Below are 19,053 nucleotides of genomic sequence, written 5' to 3' on the forward strand. Positions count from 1 at the left end.
GCCCAAAGCAACAGGATTTATAAAGGCAAAAACCACAAATTGGGAAGGGAATACATGGTTGCTAGGATCAGGAGAGAATATATGGTTACCAGGATCAAGCTGACCTAAAACATATGCAAACTAGTATCAATTATAATCTTAACAATACCAGTTACAATCTTAACAATTTCAATTATAATCTTGACATTAATCCAGGTATTGGCTTAAATCATATGTAAGACATAGACAAATTACATTTTTATCATCAGCCCAGGTCCAGCCTATCCGATTCCAAGCTTGAACAATCATGCTAAGGGGTTTCTATGCTCTGCCAAGTGTGATGCAGGTTGCCAGGTGTGATGTAGTGGACTGCTATTGTCCGAGTGTTTTAGATCATAGTTTCAGACCAGAGTCTCCCAGTGCGGGGTGGGGAGACGGGCAGGCTTTCTCAAGATGGAGTCTCAGGTGCTCCAAAGTGGAGTCCCTACTCTCAAGGTGTTACTTCAATAGTGAGGCTGAGTATTGCACCCACTGTGGGATAACACCCAGAAACTGATCACCTTGGAAGAGAGAAGTGAGGATGTGATTATGCCAACAGAAGTGACCAAACCCTCCTTTCTTGCATGTCACCCTGATACCCAATTCACATTAGAGCACTGACCAGAGCTCCTGAGCCACACCCAGAACATACTTCAGGGTATTCACTGAAAGTGCAGACACTCCACTCAATCACAGAGGCATAGCTTTCAATTAGACTCACAGCAGACTTCTCATCTGAAACCCTACAGGCTATGAGAGAATGGAGAGACATACTCCAAGTGTTCAGAAAAAAACTCTCAACCCAGAATTCTTAAATTCCTGAACCAGAAAAATAAACAACACAGAAAGAGAGCTACAAGTCAATATCCCTGATGAACAAATATGCAAAAATACTCAACAAAATACTAGCTAATAAAATCCAACACCACATCAGAAAGATCATTCACCTGGACCAAGGGGGATTTATCCTTGGTACACAGAGATGTTTCAACATTTACAAATCCATCAATGTGTTACATCACATTAACAAACTGAAGAACAAAAACCATATGATTATCTCAATAGATACAGAGAAAGCATTTGACAAAATACAACATCCTTTCATGATGAAAACTTTAAGCAAATTGGGTAAAGAAGGAACATTCCTCAATACAATCAAGGCAATTTATGACAAATCTATAGCCAGTGTCGTATTGAATGGGGAAAAGTTAGAAGCATTCCCACTGAGATCCAGAACCAAACATGTTGAACACGGATGCCTGTTGCCCTCCAGCCAAGCTACCTGCTTTTAAATTACCATGTGATTTAAATCTCCATATTTGGAGGGATGATTTTTATTGTTGTTGTTACTGTTTTGTTTCAGTTTTTGTTTATAATAGCTGATCTTCAGTCTTTAAAGTATAGCACTAAATAAATCAAGTACAATTTTGAAAGATGAACAACTGATATAGTAAAGTAGTTTTAAGGATTATCCGAGAACACATATATGTGAGGAAATAAGCAGAAAAAAAGTAGAGATGTGTAGCTTAATCTGGAAACTTGGGTCCAGTGTGCAGGTGTAGCAGGTAAAGCCACCACATGTGACACTTGTCATCCCACTTGTTCATATCCCATCTGCTCCACTTCTGATGCAGCTCCCTGCTAGTGGCCTGGGAAAAGGCAGCAGAAGATCACCCAAGCATTTGGGCCCAACTACCCATGTGGGAACCACAGATGAAGTTCCTGGGTCTTAGCTTCAGCCCAGCCCACCCATGGTCATTACAGCCATCTGGACAGTGACAGAGCAGATAGAATATCTCTATAAATAAACAATATCTTTTATAGAGGTTTTTTAAATTTTATTTAAGTTATACACATTTAATGTATTTCATAGACACAGACTGAGAAACAGTGATACTTCTCACCCTACCCTCCCTCCAACCCACACTCCAACACTTCTTTCTCCTCCCTCTCCCATTACCACTCTTGATTTTTGTAAATATCTTTCTGTTTACTTAATGATTATAAGGTTAACACTGCACTAAGTAAAAGAGTTCAACAAATAGTTTGAAGAAAAAAACACTGTTCCTCAACAGAGACAAGGGCTGTAAACAATCGTCAAAATGTTCATTTTGTGTGAATACAAAATCAATTTCACTCCTATAGATCGCCTTTTAGGTACTCTATTAGATACCTCAGATAAGGGAAAACATACAGTATTTGTCTTTTGAGGACTAGCTTATTTCACTAAGTAATAATGGTTTCCAGTTGCAACCATTTTGTTGCAAATGACAGGATTTCACTTTTTTAAAGCTGAGTAGTACTCTATAGGGTCTATATACAATAATTTCTTTACCCAGTCTTCAGTTGATAGACATCTGGCTTGATTCTGTATCTTAGCTATTGTGAATTGAGCTGCAGTGAACATGGGGGTACAGATACATGGGGTTACTCTTTCACATGATGATTTCTTTTGGTTTGGGTAAATTCCCAGGGATGGGATAGCTGACTCATATGGTAGGTCTATATTCAGATTTCTGAGATATCTCCATATTGTCTTCCAAAGTAGCTGCACCAGTTTACAATCTCACCAACAGTGGATTAAGGTATCATTTTCCCAACATTCTTGCCTGTATTTGTTGTTTGCTGATTTCTGTATGACAACCATTCTAACAGGTGAGGTGAAACTTCATTGTGGTTTGATTTGCATTTCCATGATGGCTAGTGACCCTGAGCACTTTTTTCAAGAGTCTGTTGGCCATTTGAATTTCTTCTTTTGAAAAATGTCTGTTTAAGTCCTTGGCCCATCTCTTAACTGGGTTGTTTGTTTTGTTGTTGTGGAGTTTCATGATCTCTTTGTAGATTCTGATTATTAGTCCTTTATCAGACACATAGTTTGCAAATATTTTCTTCCATTCTGTCGGTTGCCTCTTCACTGAGTATTTCTTTTGCAGTGCAGAAGCTTCTCAGCTTGATGCAATCCCACTTGTCAATTTTGGTTTTGATTGACTGCGCTTCTGGGGTCTCTTCCAATGTCTTTGTCTATGCCAATGTCTTGCAGAGTTTCCCCAATGTTCTCTAGTAATTTATGTTATCTGGTGGTAGACTTAGGTCTTTTATCCATTTTGAATGGATTTTTATGTAAGGTGTAATGTAAGGGTCTTGTTTCATACTTCTGTATGCAGACATCCAGTTTTCCCAGGACCATTTGTTGAAGAGACCGTCCTTGCTCCAGGGATTGATATTAGTTCCTTTGTCAAAAATAAGTTGGTTTTAGACATGTGGATTGATTTCTAGTTTCTTTTCTGTCCCATTCATCTACATGTATGTTTTTGTGCAAGTATCCAACTGTTTTGATTATAACTGCCCTGTAATGTGTCTTGAAATCTGGTATTGTGATGCCTCTGGCTTTGTTTTTGTTGTATAAAATTGCTTTGGCTCATTGGGATCTCTTGTGTTTCCATATGATTTTTAGCATCATTTTTTTATATATCTGAGAAACACAATACCTTTTTTTAAAAAAATCGAATCTTACTTAACTTTTGATTCAAACATTCATACTTTTGGCATGTAGTACTGCGTTTAGAACAAAGTAGGCTGTCAATTAATGTCTGATGAAGGAGTGGGTACATGAATGAATGAATGGATAGGCTGACCACAACAAGAAAAGGAGCACAGTAGAGAAAATACACAGGATAAATGTAGGTGTTTCATTCTTCAGTGGCATAAAAATCCACATAGAGGGGTCTGGCATTGTGGTATAGTGGATAAAGCTGCTACCTATGACACTAGCATCCCATATAGACACCAGTTTCTGTCCTGGCTACTCCACTTTCCATCCAGCTTCCTGCTAATGGCCCTGGAAAGCAGTGGAACACTACCCAAGTGTTTGGACTCCTGCCACCCATGTGGGAGATAAAGATGAAGCTCCTGCCTCATGGCTTTGGCCTGGCCCAGCCGTGGCCATTGCAGCCACCTGAAGAGTGAACCAGTAGGTGGAAGATCTCTGTCTCTCCTCTGTCTTCTGACAGAAACTCTTTCAAAAAAAAATAAATCTTTTTTAAAAGCACACATACAGATTGAAATGGACAAAGCTGACATATTATCTAAAGAAAATTCTGCCTTATCTATACTTAAAGTTTAGAATTCAAGATACAGAATCTCAAAATATTTTTACATCTCGAAATCCTAATTTGTTTCTCCTTGATTACAGAACCAAATAATGCATTCAAGTATCAGAGCTATATCTGTTCTACCATACATTCTGCAAAATACATCAGCTCCAAAGGAAGGGTTTTATAACACCCTCTAGTTTTTGACAAGAAAACTGAAAAATTAAATTTAAAATCTAATCTGAGCATTATCTCAGAGCCTTTACCACTACATTAAAAAGAAATCACTACTCTAAAGCCTCTTTTCATGAGTTCTTCGGTATATTTCCTTGATTGAAAATAGTAATCTGAAGTTTGCTTTGTAGTTTATGCTCATTTTAGTGTAAGCTATGTGACAGTCAAGTCAAAATAGCTATTCAGACTTTATTAATTTTAATAGGTATTTATTAGAAAACAAAGACTGGAATAACTATAAAACAACCCTATCTCTAGAATATGCAACCTGTAAATTAAAACTTTTATTGAATTTGAAGAGCAAATTTGAATTAGAGGAAACCCAAAATACCTAATCCAGTCAATTATTCATTCATTTTGAGATTAAAAAAGATTAAATGTTTCCCCAACTCTTAAATCTTAAATTGAAATGAGAAATTCCATACACATCATGGAAGTCCTCTGTGAGACAGTGATGAACTTCCTACCACTCTATAAAAATCCATACTGAATTCCTGTAACAGTGTGATATGAGTCATCGGCTTTAAGGCTCTGCTGAGATTGTGTGCCTCTATCTTCTGTTGGCTATATTGCTGTTTTACCGCCCCCTCTGAAAACAGCTGATTATACACCTGAGCCTCTGTTTCTCTGAATGTCTCTTTCATAAATGAGATTTTTCTATACAGTTGTCCCTCAGTATCCATGAGAGATTGGCTCCAGTACCCCCATGAATAGCAAATCCAAAGGTGCTCAAGTCCCTTATATAAAATGGTATTTGCATGTACATTCCATACAACCTCCTGTATACTTTAAGTCATCTCTAAGTAACTTAAAACACCTAACACACTGCAAATCCTATGTAAACAGTTGTTAAACTCTATTGTTAGGGAATAATGGCAAGAAAAAAAAGTCTGTACATATTCAGCAGAGACATAATTTTTTAAATATTTTTGGTCTTTGGTTAGTTGAATCCATGAATATGTAACCCATGGATGAAAAGTTGACTATATTAGCATTCAGGAAAAAATCAAAAACCTGTTGCTAGCTCTTTTGAAAATCTAAGTAGTCTAGCTGCATGTACAAAAGCCTCAGTCCAAATCATCCTTCACTTTTTTGTCCCTTGATACCATCAGCCCTTGCCTACCTCCAAACCTACTCCAGTTGTTCCATCTATACACATGGGGCCTGTTAGAGACAATGCTTATAAGTTATAGGCAGCATACTTGCAACTTCTTCCTTAGAAAAATGAGAGAGTCATAAGGATTGGATGTATGCACCACCCATCGCTCAATTCCTTGACAATGACTTCAAACTAACAGGTCCTTAACAGCCACTTTTTCTTTTCTTTTTTTTAAACTTTATTTTTTAAATTGTATTTAAGGTATACGAACTTCATGCATTTTATATGTACAAATTTAGGAATATAGTAATTCTTCCCACACTCTCTTCCCTCCCACACTGTCATGCTTCTTCCTCCTCCACCTCCTATTCCCACCTTATTTTTTTACAAGGACTTAGTTTTCATTTAACTTTATAATCAAAAGATTAACCTTACACTAAGTAAAGAGTTCAACAAATAGTGTGAAGAAAAGAGAAAAAAACAAAACACCATTCCTCAACAGTCGAGACAAGGGCTGATCAAAATCATCACATCTCAGTGTCAACTTCACTCCCATAGATTACCTTTTAGGTAATCTATTAGTTACCACAGATAAATTTTTCAAAAATGAAACTTTCTCAAAAACGTAGATTTCACTTCCACTTCTGTCTTTAAATAATCTAAAGTATGTCCCATGGACCCAGTTTCTCAATCAATAGCTCCAAAATACATGCTGACAAACATTGAAAAGCAATTGTTTTTAAAATTTGTGGACATGTGCTAGCAACATTCTGCCTGAGAGGCATGAAAAAACTGCAAAGACCCCTCTAAAGAGGATTTTGCATTCTTCACTAGACTTCATCTCCATCTACTATGTATTACAGGAAGGTCTTCTACTTAATCATTACAATGAAAATGCAGCCATGATCCTTAGTTTTCAGAGCTTTCATTAGCTAGATGTTAAAGATCTTCATGGGGCAGGCACTATGTTGCAGCAGGTTAAGCTGCCACCTGAGATGTCCGTAACCCATAACACAGCACCAGCTCAAGTCCCAGCTACTCTCTTTCTGATCCAGCTTCCTGTTAATGGATTTAGGAAGCAGCAGATGCTTGGTCAAGTACTTGAGTTTCTGCCACACATGTGGGAGATCTAGATGGAGCTCCTGACTCCTGGCTTCAGCCTGGCCCAACTCTAGTTGTTGTGGCCACTGGGGAGTAAACCAATACGTGAAAGACGTCATTCTCTTTTGTCATTTTCTTTCTTTCTCTCTCTCTCTGAAACTCTGCCTTACAAATAAATGAATTAATCATGTTTCTTTTTTAAAGAGATAACTTGAAAAGCCTCAAGATTCTAACTATGTTAAAAATGATGAATTTTAAAATAAGTACTTGGAATTCTGTATTAAAAAACAAGCCTACCTTCCTCCCTTGGTTCAGTCACAGGTTTCTTTTTAGTCTAAGTAGAACTGTGTGTTCCAATCACCCAACCTTTGGGAAAATAAAGCAATACTTAGTTCTAAAGGCAAGACTTCCAGTATTGTGCTGAAACTGCACTGGAAACAAAAGGGATGATGTGCAGATCACACCTGGCAAGTAGATAACCTCTTCCAGCAGGAATCTATTACCTCCACATTTCCCCTCAACTGCTTTTACACTAAAGTCTCATGTGCCTATTTATTACATTTCTTATCCATTCTGTGGCTGGTCCAATATGAATCACCATACATGAGAGTTATATAACAGGATAGAAGTAGTATGATGTAATCACAAATTTGAAAGGATATTTTTGTTACAACTTACTTGCAAATACTGCTGGATTTTGAGTTCAAGATTTTATTCTTCATATAAATCTTTTTATTTCAAAACCAAAAATTATCAACACTAAATCCACTCAGGGAGTCATAGACCCTAGTCACAGTAGTTCCCTCTTTCCAGGGAGCTGCAGCCATACCCAGGGTGGGTCTCAGTAGCTACAACCACTCTTGGTAAATCTGACCTGAGCCCAAAGACATGACCTAATCCGGACCAGTTTCCCTCTCTTAAAAAGCCTGGGTTGTGAGCTATGAAACATACAAAAAGAGAGAGGTTGATGGGGAGTTGTTTGTTTGGCAGAAATATGGCACAATATCATCAGAATGACCATGGAATGTAGTTATTATATCTTTTCCTCCAACCATGTGTAGATAATGTCCAAGAAGTACTTTTAAAAAAATTATTTATTTATTTGAATGTCAGAGTTACATAGAGAGAGAAGGAGAGGCAGAGAGAGAGAGGTCTGGTTCCATCTGCTGGTTCATTCCCCAACGGGCCGCAACTGCCAGAGCTGCACCAATCAGAAACCAGGAGCCATGAGCTTCTTCTGGGTCTCCCAAACCGGTACAGAGGCCCAAGGACTTGGGCCATCTTCTACTGCTTCCCAAGGCCATAGCAGAGAATTGGATTGGAAGTGGAGCAGCCGGCACTCGAACCAATGCCCATATGGGATGTTTGCACTGCAGGCAGTGGCTTTACCTGCTATGCCACAGCACCGGCCCCCAAGAAGTGCTTTTATCATCTCTATCTGCTTCCAGCTGAAAGTAAGAGACTCAGTTTATCTTTTCCTCTATACTGAAAATCCAAATGAATATATGAAACAATTTTCAGATATCCATATTCTGGGCCATAAAAGAAGTCAAAATAGATTTAGAAGAATTCAAATCATTCAATAAATATTCTCTGGAACTGTATATTCAAAATATAACATAAAGGTCATTGGAAAACTTCCAAATATTTGGAACCTAAATAACACATTTCTATTTATCCCATGGGTCAAAGATAAAATCAGAAGAAACACTAGAAATACACTGAATAAATGGAAAAAAAAAAGCTGATAAACTGGATAAAATTAAGGGCTCCTTTCTGTGAAAGACACTGTGACTGTAAATCAAGAGAATGAAAAACACCAACAAAGACTGGGAAAAATGTATTATAAAGTCATTATATCCTGGATGTATGAAAAACTCTCAAAATCAGTAAAAAGAGAACAATTCAATAAAGAAAATGAAAAGATATGAAAACATACTTCTCCTAAACAAGGTATACAAAGGGAAAATAAGCCAATGAATTCAATCTAATAGTGTATAATTGGGTCTTAAAACACCTCTAAGAAACCAGATCTTTACTTCTACATTAGAATGTGTAATGTGCTAAAATATTGCTAAAAGTTCCCTTCCATTACCCTAGGGAATTTTCTACCATGGCATTCAATTTTATTCAGCAAAGCCAATCATTATAGACCTAATATTTATTTAAGTTGGGCTGGGTACATAACCTGACTATGAGCACCAGAAAAGTTAAGTGCAATTTTATTTCACTAAGTTATAGTGGGGCTCATTCAAAATGAGCACAAAGTTGAAGAAGGTAAAGGAACTAGTCATGCAGTTATCTTAGGAAAGGGTATTAGAGGAAGAGTAAATAAACAAAGTGCAAATACTTAAATAAACACTACTGAAATCTTGCAGGAAATGCAAGAAGGCAGGTGTCAACTGCCTGGGTTTGAATCACTGCTCTACTTCCAATTCTAGCTTCCTGTTAATGCACATCCTAGGAGACAGCCCTGATGGCTCAAATAGTTAGGGTCCCCTTGACCCACACTGGAGATTAGGATGGAGTTACACTCCTGGCTTCAGCCTGGCCAAGCCCTGCCTGTTAACGGGCATTTGGGGAGTAAATCATTAAATGGAAGGTCTTTCTGTATCTCTTTTACATAAATAAATTAAAATTAAATTTTATAAAAGATATATAAAAAGAGGTATTGGAGCCAGATTAGATAGTGCTACATGGGTGTCTGAAATTTGAATGGTTTGAAAACATAGAGTGATCTTGTGGGGAGGGTTGCTGTGTGCAAGACAACTTTTTTGGGGAAGACTGATTCCTGGAAAGTTGAAGTTTGAAAACAGAAGTTACTAAAAAAAAAAAAAAAACATATTATTATATCGAATGTGCTATGCTATCTTTAGTGAGAATTACCAAAAGTAAGATGAAATCATCACTTCGGTGAATTAATAATCTAGTTGAAGAATTAAAACAAGAAAACACTTTAAAAAATGCTTAAACTGCAAGGAGTTTTAGGATAGTCTATATTTCATTTAACAAAATTCAAGAAAGAAAATAACTTATGCAAAGTTGAATTACTAGTTACTGGTTCAGGTAGAACTAGAAATCAGTTATTTTAGATTTGAGGTTCAATATAACAATGATAGGAAGAACAAGCTCAAAAAAGAAAACAGTTAGAAAGCACTTTGGCAAAATAAATCAGCATTGACATATTAACTAACTTGCTTTTATGATTTACAAAGACCTGCCCTATAATTTAAGAGGACTGAAAAGCAAAAATGATACCTACATTGATAAGTCACTCTAGTATTCCAAAAGATAAGGAACCTTCTGAGTTCTGATAAGAAAGCATTCAAAGCTTTCTGAAAAGACTGTATTTCCCCCCAACAAAGACTCTGCTTTCTGGAATTTCTCAAGCCTATGAAATGAAAGGGTAAGGCAAGTCAATCATTATCCTACGTGTTGATAGAGCTAGCTTCTTTCAAACCAAAATCAAACACCACTGGCTGGTAAATACCAATATCTCCTGCCAAAAAGTCCTCTCATTGAAGTAGCAGTACCTCTAACATACCAGACAGAGCAGTCAACACAACGCAAGCAAATAGGACACACGCTCAACACTTCCAATTTCACCCAGCCAAGGATATACTTCTTAAATCACCATATAAGCTGATTACAATAATGCTGTCCAGATTTACAGATGGTAACAGGGTAAATAATTTCTAAAAAAGTTTGAAACTATTAACGTTATACAATGTAGATTATTTTTAATGGCAGAATCTTAATATCAGCAGTAGAGCAAGCTTACTTTGAGGATGTGCCAGTATATAATCTTCACACATTTCACCACAACAGTTCAAACCTAATTATAAAATTTACAATTTACAATGTATACAGACTGAAGTAATACAAAAACACAGTTTTTATACTTTCCCTGAAGATTTACTATTTGTAAAAACTTTCAACATAGCTTCAAAAATCTAAAAACCAGAAAGTGTACAATAATATATCTGTACAATCTGACCAGATTAAGAACTTAAATTTTCAGTTCCATGATCTTCTATAGAGAACAGAGAAATAATTTCAGTCCCAGCTCTCCTAATTCACACCTTTGGGACTTTAGATGTGACAGAACATCTCTGACCTTTAATTTTCTCATCAGTGAAATGGAGACAGTTGTTCACTTTAACATGGTTGTTTATAAATTCAAAATTACCTGAAGATAATGCATGCGAAAATCCCCACTGGCTTTGTACATTACTCTACAAATTTAAATTACATAGGGAATTATTAAATACAACGGCATTAGTTCAAGCCTTAGTAAATACAACCAAATTCTGTACAATCTTTTACAAATTTCAACAGTAATTTTTTTCACTCAAAACACTCAATAAAAATTCACAAAAAGGTTGTTTTTAAAAAGATTTATTTATTTATTTATTTGAAAAGCAGAGTGAGAGAAAGGCAGAGGCAGAGAGAGAGATCTTCCATGTGCTGGTTCACTCCCCAAATGGCCGCAACAGCCGGAGCTAGGCTGATCTGAAACCAGAACCGAGGAGCTTCTTCTGGGTCTCCTATATGGGCACAAGGGTCCAAGGACTTGGGCCATCTTCTACTGCTTTCTAAGACCATGCCAGAGAGCTGGATGGGAAGTGGACAGTCGGAACTCAAACCACAGCACACACAGGATGCCAGCACTGCAGGGGGCAGCTTTACCTGCGATGCCACAGCACCAGGCCCCACAACATGTTTTGTGCTATCTACTAGAGGAAAATGGTTTCACAGTGGTAAATAACTATAAACCAGGCTGGCGCCGCGTTTCAACAGGCTAATCCTCCGCCTAGCGGCACCAGCACACCAGGTTCTAGTCTCGGTCGGGGCCCGGATTCTGTCCCGGTTGCCCCTCTTCCAGGCCAGCTCTCTGCTGTGGCCAGGGAGTGCAGTGGAGGATGACCCAAGTGCTTGGGCCCTGTACCCCATGGGAGACCAGGATAAGCACCTGGCTCCTGCCTTCGGATCAGCGTAGTGCGCCGGCCGCAGTGCGCCAGCCGTGGAGGCCATTGGAGGGTGAACCAATGGCAAAAGGAAGACTTTTCTCTCTGTCTCTCTCTCTCTCACTGTCCACTCTGCCTGTCAAAAAAAAAAAAAAAAAAAAAAAAAAAAACAAAAACAAAAACAAAACAAAACAAAAAAACACACACACCTATAAAACCAGTCTATCATATAACAAAACTTTTTCATCATTAGTATAATAGTAAGATAAAGTGGCAGAAGCTTATACTTCAGTACAACTTTTGTATTTTATTATATTACCTCTGTGTTTTGTCATACATGACACATTTATTGAGTACTCCTTTATATAATACTCTGAAGACTTTTGTAACAAAAAGCAGAAAAGATATCATCTCTAGCTTTAGTAATCATATAGTCTAGATGGCTATAATACTAGATATTCATATAATACTAGATGTTCATAAAAAAAACTCAAATTAAAGTGATAAAACACTGCTTTTTGCTATGAGGCAGTAACAGGCACAAACTAGTCAGCCCACCATAAGCAATGTAAAATAAAATAAAACATTTGAAATAAATATTTTTATATTTGAACAACAGGAAAGTCAGGATTGTGGTCCTTGAGAAAATGAAATTACATGAGTGCTATGGTCCCCCTCATTTTCTATCTGAAGGCACATTCAGGCAAAAGAGCAGAAGTCCTGCTGATCATAGGAAGCTGGTTGGTGCAGCAAAACTCACAGGAACATAATGAACACAGCAGCTCCAGACATCTGCATGAGGGTTATATTAAGTCTTTGGCCTAATATTAGGTTGTACATGTACTGGTGACAAACTATAAGCCTGGAAGAGAACAGTGCCATGGAGTCTCTGAGAGACAAAGCATGCAGACAAAACCATGAACACACAGGGAACTCAACTCTCAACCCTCAACTGCTGCCTGACAATCCCACAGGTATCATCTTTCTTCAACTCTTGAGAGCAGAGGAACTGACATTTTGTTCCAGACTACCTTTTACAGGATGTTCATTTGATATCCTGTTCTCCATACAGGTCATAAAACAGAAAACTTAAATTCTTAATCAAGAATGTATAAACACTAATACTATAAACTTTCTGACTGACTTAAAAATGTAAAATAGGGAAAGTATATCAGGGTACTTTTAAGCTATCAACATGATATTAACATAATTAAAGCAAAGGCAGATCAGCTTATAGTCTTTGATGACAGAACTAGTATTTACAACCAGCAGAAAAAAAAACAGGTATGCTCACCCCTGGATACCAGCCCCACCCTAAAGCACTGATGAGAGCTCCCTGGACAAACACACAGCACACACCTCTGAGTATTCAATGGAAGACCAGACGGTCCACTAAGCCACTTGCGCACAGATCAAAGATAAAAGCCAGCAGAGGGAAAAAACCAACAAGTATCACCACAAATGCCTAAAACTAAATGCAGAAACACAAGAAACAAGAATAAAGAAGACAACATGACCCCACCAAAGGAACACAACGACACTTCAACACTGGAATGTGAAGATGAAGACTGATGAAATGCCTGAAATGCAGTTTGGAAGATGAACCACAGGCTTACTCAAAAGCAAATCTACAAATTAAATATATCCATATATGACATGAATGAAAGCTTTTCCCATGAAATTGAGATTTTAAAGAGAAATCAAAATGAAATATTAGAAATGAAGAATTCAATAGATCAAATTAAAAATATGGTAGAAAGCATTAACATCAGACTCAGTGAGGCAGAAGAAAGAATATTTGATCTAGAAGACAAATCTTTGGAAATTTTTCAGTCAGACCAAAAAAAAAAAAAAAAGAAGAAGAAGAATTTAGAAAAATCAGTGTTGGAGATTTATGGGATACTATGAAATGAGCCAACATATGGGGTATTAGGAGTTCCTGAAGGCATGGAAGAAAGATTGGATTAAAAGCCCTATTTAGTGAAATAATTGCAGAAAAACTGCCCAAGTTGGAGAAAGAAAGAGACATCAAAGTACAGGAAGCATACAGAACTCCTAATAGACATGACCAGAAAGGATTTTCACCATGACACATTGTAGTCAAATTTTCAACAGTAAAACATAAAGAAAAGATTCTAAAATGTGTACTAGAGAAACGCCAGATTACTTTCAAAGATCTCCAATTAGACTCACAGGTGACTTCTCATCAGAAACCCTACAGTCTAGGAGAGAAGGGAGAGACATAGTCCAAGTCTTAAGAGAAAAAAAACCAGTCAACCCAGAATACAGTACCCCACAAAGCTCTCATTTATGAATGAAGGTGAAATAAAGACCTTCCATAACAAACAGAAATCACAAGAATTTGTTACCACTTGTCCAGCATTACAAAAGATGCTTAAGGATGTGCTACACCATATGGTGGAGTCAGAATCATGCCAGAGAATCCCAATACAATCCCATCAAGGTAGCATGTACCAATGCCATCTCACTAGTCCAAGTGATCAATTTCAGTTCACAATTGATCACACTGATAGGTCCAAGTGTCAAAGGGATCACACAAACAAGACTAGTGTCTGCTAATACTAACTGATAGACTCAAAAACGGAGAGAACAATCCATCATGGGAAGCGGGATACACAGCAGACTCATAGAATGGCAGATGTCCTAAATAGCACTCTGGCCTCAGAATCAGCCCTTAAGGCATGCGGATATGGCTGAAGAGCCCATGAGAGTATTTTAGGCATGGAAAGCCAAGACACCCTGGAGGAAAAAAAAAAAAAAGACCTAAATGAAAGATCTCTGTGAGTGAGATCCCAGTGGAAAGAATGGGGCCATCAAAGAAGGAGGTACCTTTCTCTGAAGGGAGGAGAGAACTTCCACTTTGACTATGACCCTGTTGGAATAAGATCGAAGTCGGCGAACTCAAAAGGTTTCCATAGCCTTGGAAACTCATGACTAGAGCCTAGGGAGATTGCTGATGCCATAAACAAGAGTGTCAAATTGTTAAGTCAACAACAGGAGTCACTGTGTACTTACTTCTCATGTGGGATCTGTCCTTAGTGTGTTGTCCAATGTGAAATAATGCTATAACTAATACTGAAACAGTATTTTACACTTTGTGTTTCTGTGTGTGTGCAAACTGATGAAATCTTTACTTAATATATACTAAATTGATCTTCTGTATATAAAGAGAATTGAAAATGAATCTTGATGTGAATGGAATGGTAGAGGGAGTGGGAGATGTGAGGGGTGTGAGTGGGAGGGAAATTATGGGGGGGAAGCCATTGTAATCCATTAACTGTACTTTGGAAATTTATATTTACTAAATAAAAAATAAATTAAAAAAGGATGTGCTACACAAAATCACAGAAAGATAGTCATCATTATTAAGCAGTGTGAAGGCAGAAAATTTCCCAGTAAAACTACAAAGGAAATCAAAGTAAACAATAGGAATATTTATGGAAAAATGGCAGGGTTGAGTCATTATTTATCAATAGTAACCTTGAATGTAAATGACCAAAAAGTCCCGTTAAAATATACAACCTGGCCAAATGGATTAAAAAACAAAATCAATCTATTTGCAGTCTACAAGAAACACACCTCACCAACAAAGATACATACAGATTGAAAGTAAAAGAATGGGAAAAGTTATTCCATGCTAATGGAAAGCAAAAAAAAAAAAAAAAAAAAGCTGGTGAAGCCAACCTTATATGAGACAAAATATAGACTTTCTATAAAAGCTGTTAAAAGAGACAGAGAAGGGCACTAGGTAATGATTAAGGGATCAATTCAACAGGAAGATGTGAAGACCCAAATCAATAAAATCAGGGATGAAAATGAAATGAAAAGTAACAACAGACATCACAGAAATTAAAAAGAATCATCAGAAATTACTACAAAGAGCTGTATGCCAACAAACTGGAAAACCTAGAAGAAATGGATAGATATCTGGATACATAAAAATCTACCAAAAGAGCCATGAAGACTTAGAAAACCTAAACAGACCAATAACCAAGACAGAAATTGAATCAAAAATAAAGACCCTCCCAAGAAAAAAAGATCAGAGCCAGATGGCTTTGCTGCTGTATTCTATAAGACTTTTAAAGAAAAACTAATTCCAATTCTTCTCAAACTTTTCAAAACAATTGAAAGGGATGGAATCCTCCCAAACAACTTTATGAAGCCAGTATCACCTTAATTCCTAAACCAGGAAAAGATACAACAAAATACTAGCTAATTGAATCCAACAGCACATCAGGAAGATCATTCACCCAACGTGGGATTTATCCCTGGTATGCAGGGATGGTTTAACACCTGCAAATCAAGGATTAACATCCATGATCTATAAAGAGCTCAAGAAAGTTAACAACAAAATGAACAATCCAGTTAAAAAATAGGCAAAGGACTTTGTGGGGAGCAACCCGGACTGGACTGAGTTACTGGAATTAAGACTTATTCTATGCATCTGCTCTCCCACAATATGGCGCTGGGAGAGGAGAAAACAGCTTCTACGCAGCTGCCTCTTGCCAACTTGAGTGCTGACCTCCAGGAGCTGATCTTGCTCCTGATTGGAGGAGAGCAGCGTACTCGGCGTGTGGGCAGCTGAGTTGGGATTGGCGGAGGAGGACTATAAAGGAGGAGAAAGAGAACATGCACCAGGAACATCTAAGGGGAACATCTAAGGGAACACCTGTGCAGCCCCCGAGAGAGCCGGCCGGCGGTGTGCCGCTCCCCCGCGGAAGTGGGGAATGTGGCAGGGGGAACCGCCCTTCCACGGAGGTGGAAGGACCAGCAGCCAACCCGGGAAGGACCAGCAGCAAACCCGGGGAGGGCCGAGCAGACAGAAGAACAGCGCAGGGTCTAGTGTCGTTCCTCCACGAAGACGGGGAGCGACAGGACTTGAACAGGCATTTTTCAAGAGAGATTCAAATGGCCAAGAAACACTTGAGAAAATGCTCAGGATCAGTAGCCATCAGGAAAATGCAAATCAAAATCACAATGAGGTTCACTTCACCCCAGTTAGAATGGCTCTCGTATAGAAATCAACAAACAACAAATGCTGAGGATGTGGGGGGAAAGGTATCCTAATCCACTGTTGGTGGGAATGTATACTGATGCAGCCACTTTGGAAGACAGTATGGATACACCTCAGAAATCTCAATACAGACCAACCATATGATCCAGCCATCCCATCCCTGGGAATTTACTCAAATGTAAAGAAATCAGCATATGAAAGAGTTATCTGTTCTCCTATGTTTATTGAAGCTCAATTCACAATAGCTAAGATACAGAACCAACCCAGATGTCCATCAACTGAAAACTGGATAAAGAAATGGCATACATACACTGTGGAATACTATACAGCAGTTAAGAAAATGAAATCCTGTAGTTTGCAACAAAATGGATGCAACTAGAAATCATTATACTTAGTGAAATAAGTTAGTCCCAAAAAGACAAATACTATATGTTCTCTCTGACCTGTAATAATTAATAGAATACCAAAAAAGTAATCTATAGGAGTGAAATTGACACTATGAGATACGATGATTTTGAATAGCTCTTGTCTTGAATCTTGAGGAATAGTGTTTTGGTTTTTTTTTTTTTCTCTTTTCTTCATACTATTTGTTGAACTCTTTACTTAGTGTAGGGTTAATCTTATGAGTATTAAGTTAAATGAAAACTGATCCTTTTTAAAAAAAAAGAATGGAAATAGGAGATAGAGGAGAAACAATGGTGGGAGTGTGGCTGGGAGGGAGGGTTGGGTAGGGTGTGAAGAACCACTATGTTTCTAAATTTGTATATATGAAACACATGAAGTCTGTATTCCTTAAATATTGTTTTAAAAACATATACATGAAATCTGCTTTCTTTATATAAATATATAAATAACTTTTTAAAAGAATGTGCTATCATTAGTTAGCTTGATAATTCAGAAAAATGGTATGAATAGCCAGATTTTCAATAAGTATGTGTCACTAGGATTGAATTTTATTTCATTACCCTGTTTATTTTAAAAATTCATCAAAATAGATAACTATTAAAAATATACATAATATTTTATAATCCATTAGAGCTTATTATTAAAAGGATAAATTATACCTCAGACTGAAATTGAAAAAAAACTTAATAAATGTAGTACATCCTTCAAAAACCTTAATTTTCACTGTTACTGTTAAACAATTCATCCTCCCATCTTCATAGTGAAAAGTGCTCACTGGTGTACTATGACTATAACATTAAACACAGAATAAATAGACACACGTACTACACATATACTATATACACATAAAGCCAAAGGACTTATTTCTTCCTGTGAGTTTTGAAAGGTGTATACTTGCAATTTGATTAAATAATAATAAAAATAACCACTAGTTTGAAAGCATATTCCTTTCTATTCATATTATTAGCATTATTGATGGGAACATTATGGTAGAAAGAGAAAGCAGGCTATAATTGTTCTCATTTTGAACACAAAGTTACCGAGCCTTAGGGATGTTAAGCTGAAACTCCCAACTCAGGTTCTTCCAATTCCAGTGCTAAGTAAGAGTTCTGCCACTCTAAACCAGCATGAAAACAGCAGAGAGCAAAAGCAGTGAATAAAAAGCAGGTCTCACCAAAGAAACCATAAAGAGAACATTGTAGTCCATGTCACATTCTAAGGGTTAAGAATGAGAGCCAATGATCACCTCAACTCTAGGAGCACCCACTCCAGCTTCCTCCTAACATTGCACACAGCATTTTTACCCAGAAGTGTCATGCAAATACTGTCATTTTCCATATGTCACAATATAAATGAAGTTAAAAAACACTGCACTGAGAACTCAGGAATTTACAAAGCAGGATTTAATAAGTTTTATTAAATTACCTATAAAAGTTTATATCAATGATTTAACAGAAAGTCTCTTCAAAAATAAGTTCTACATTACTTAAAATTTGAATCAAAAAAGTTTAGGTGAGAGTAATGTCATGACTACGATGGCCTTGAATTTGTTACAGTTTTTAACCATTCCCATATTGAAATATAGCTTCCCTAGTCCAAAATCCAAAATGATGCACAATTTGAACATTTTCAGCACCAGCCTAACACCACAAATGGGAAATCCCAAACCTGACCTCATGTGATGGTCACAGTCCAAATTCAAATGCACAAAAATATTGTAGAAAACTACCTACAGGCTGATACCAGTATAAATATTGTATAAAATTATCGTTGAGTGTATATGAAACATAAATGAATTTCCTATTTAGACTTGGGTCTTGCCCCCCAAGACATCATTATGTATATGCAAATATCCCAAATTGTGAAAAAATTCCAAATCCAAATTACTAGTCCTAAACATTTTGAATAAGGGAGACCAACCTGTACTGAGCATGGGTTTAGACAGCCAGTTGCCCCACACCTGACAGCTGGCACTGCCCTTGTTTAATAGTAACCTTAATCTCACCTCACTGTCATTCCTTCAGAGTTGACCAACCCTTAGTGTTACTCCTATTCCAATAACCTTGTAGTTCATCAATAGCGACTCCTAGAAATTTGGAAACG

At 37.3% G+C, this 19,053-nt stretch overlaps 1 protein-coding gene across 18 annotated transcripts in view; it reads right to left on the reverse strand.

Annotated features, from left to right (window-relative positions):
* DENND1B (DENN domain containing 1B) overlaps positions 1–19,053 on the reverse strand; it is a 303,159-nt gene that overhangs the window by 248,955 nt on the left and 35,151 nt on the right. For 3 of the 18 annotated variants that reach the window (XM_089312036.1, XM_089312034.1, XM_089312040.1), the window contains exon 3: positions 6,841–6,909. The exons of the other annotated variants lie outside the window; for them this stretch is intronic. The gene's annotated coding sequence lies outside the window, so the exon portion shown is untranslated. The remainder of the gene's footprint in view (positions 1–6,840; positions 6,910–19,053) is intronic. 18 annotated transcript variants of the gene reach the window in all.

This window comes from Oryctolagus cuniculus, chromosome 13 (genome assembly GCF_051225735.1).
Source record: "Oryctolagus cuniculus isolate XC-2025 breed Fujian yellow rabbit chromosome 13, ASM5122573v1, whole genome shotgun sequence".
In the NCBI taxonomy this organism is placed as follows: Eukaryota; Metazoa; Chordata; class Mammalia; order Lagomorpha; family Leporidae; genus Oryctolagus; species Oryctolagus cuniculus.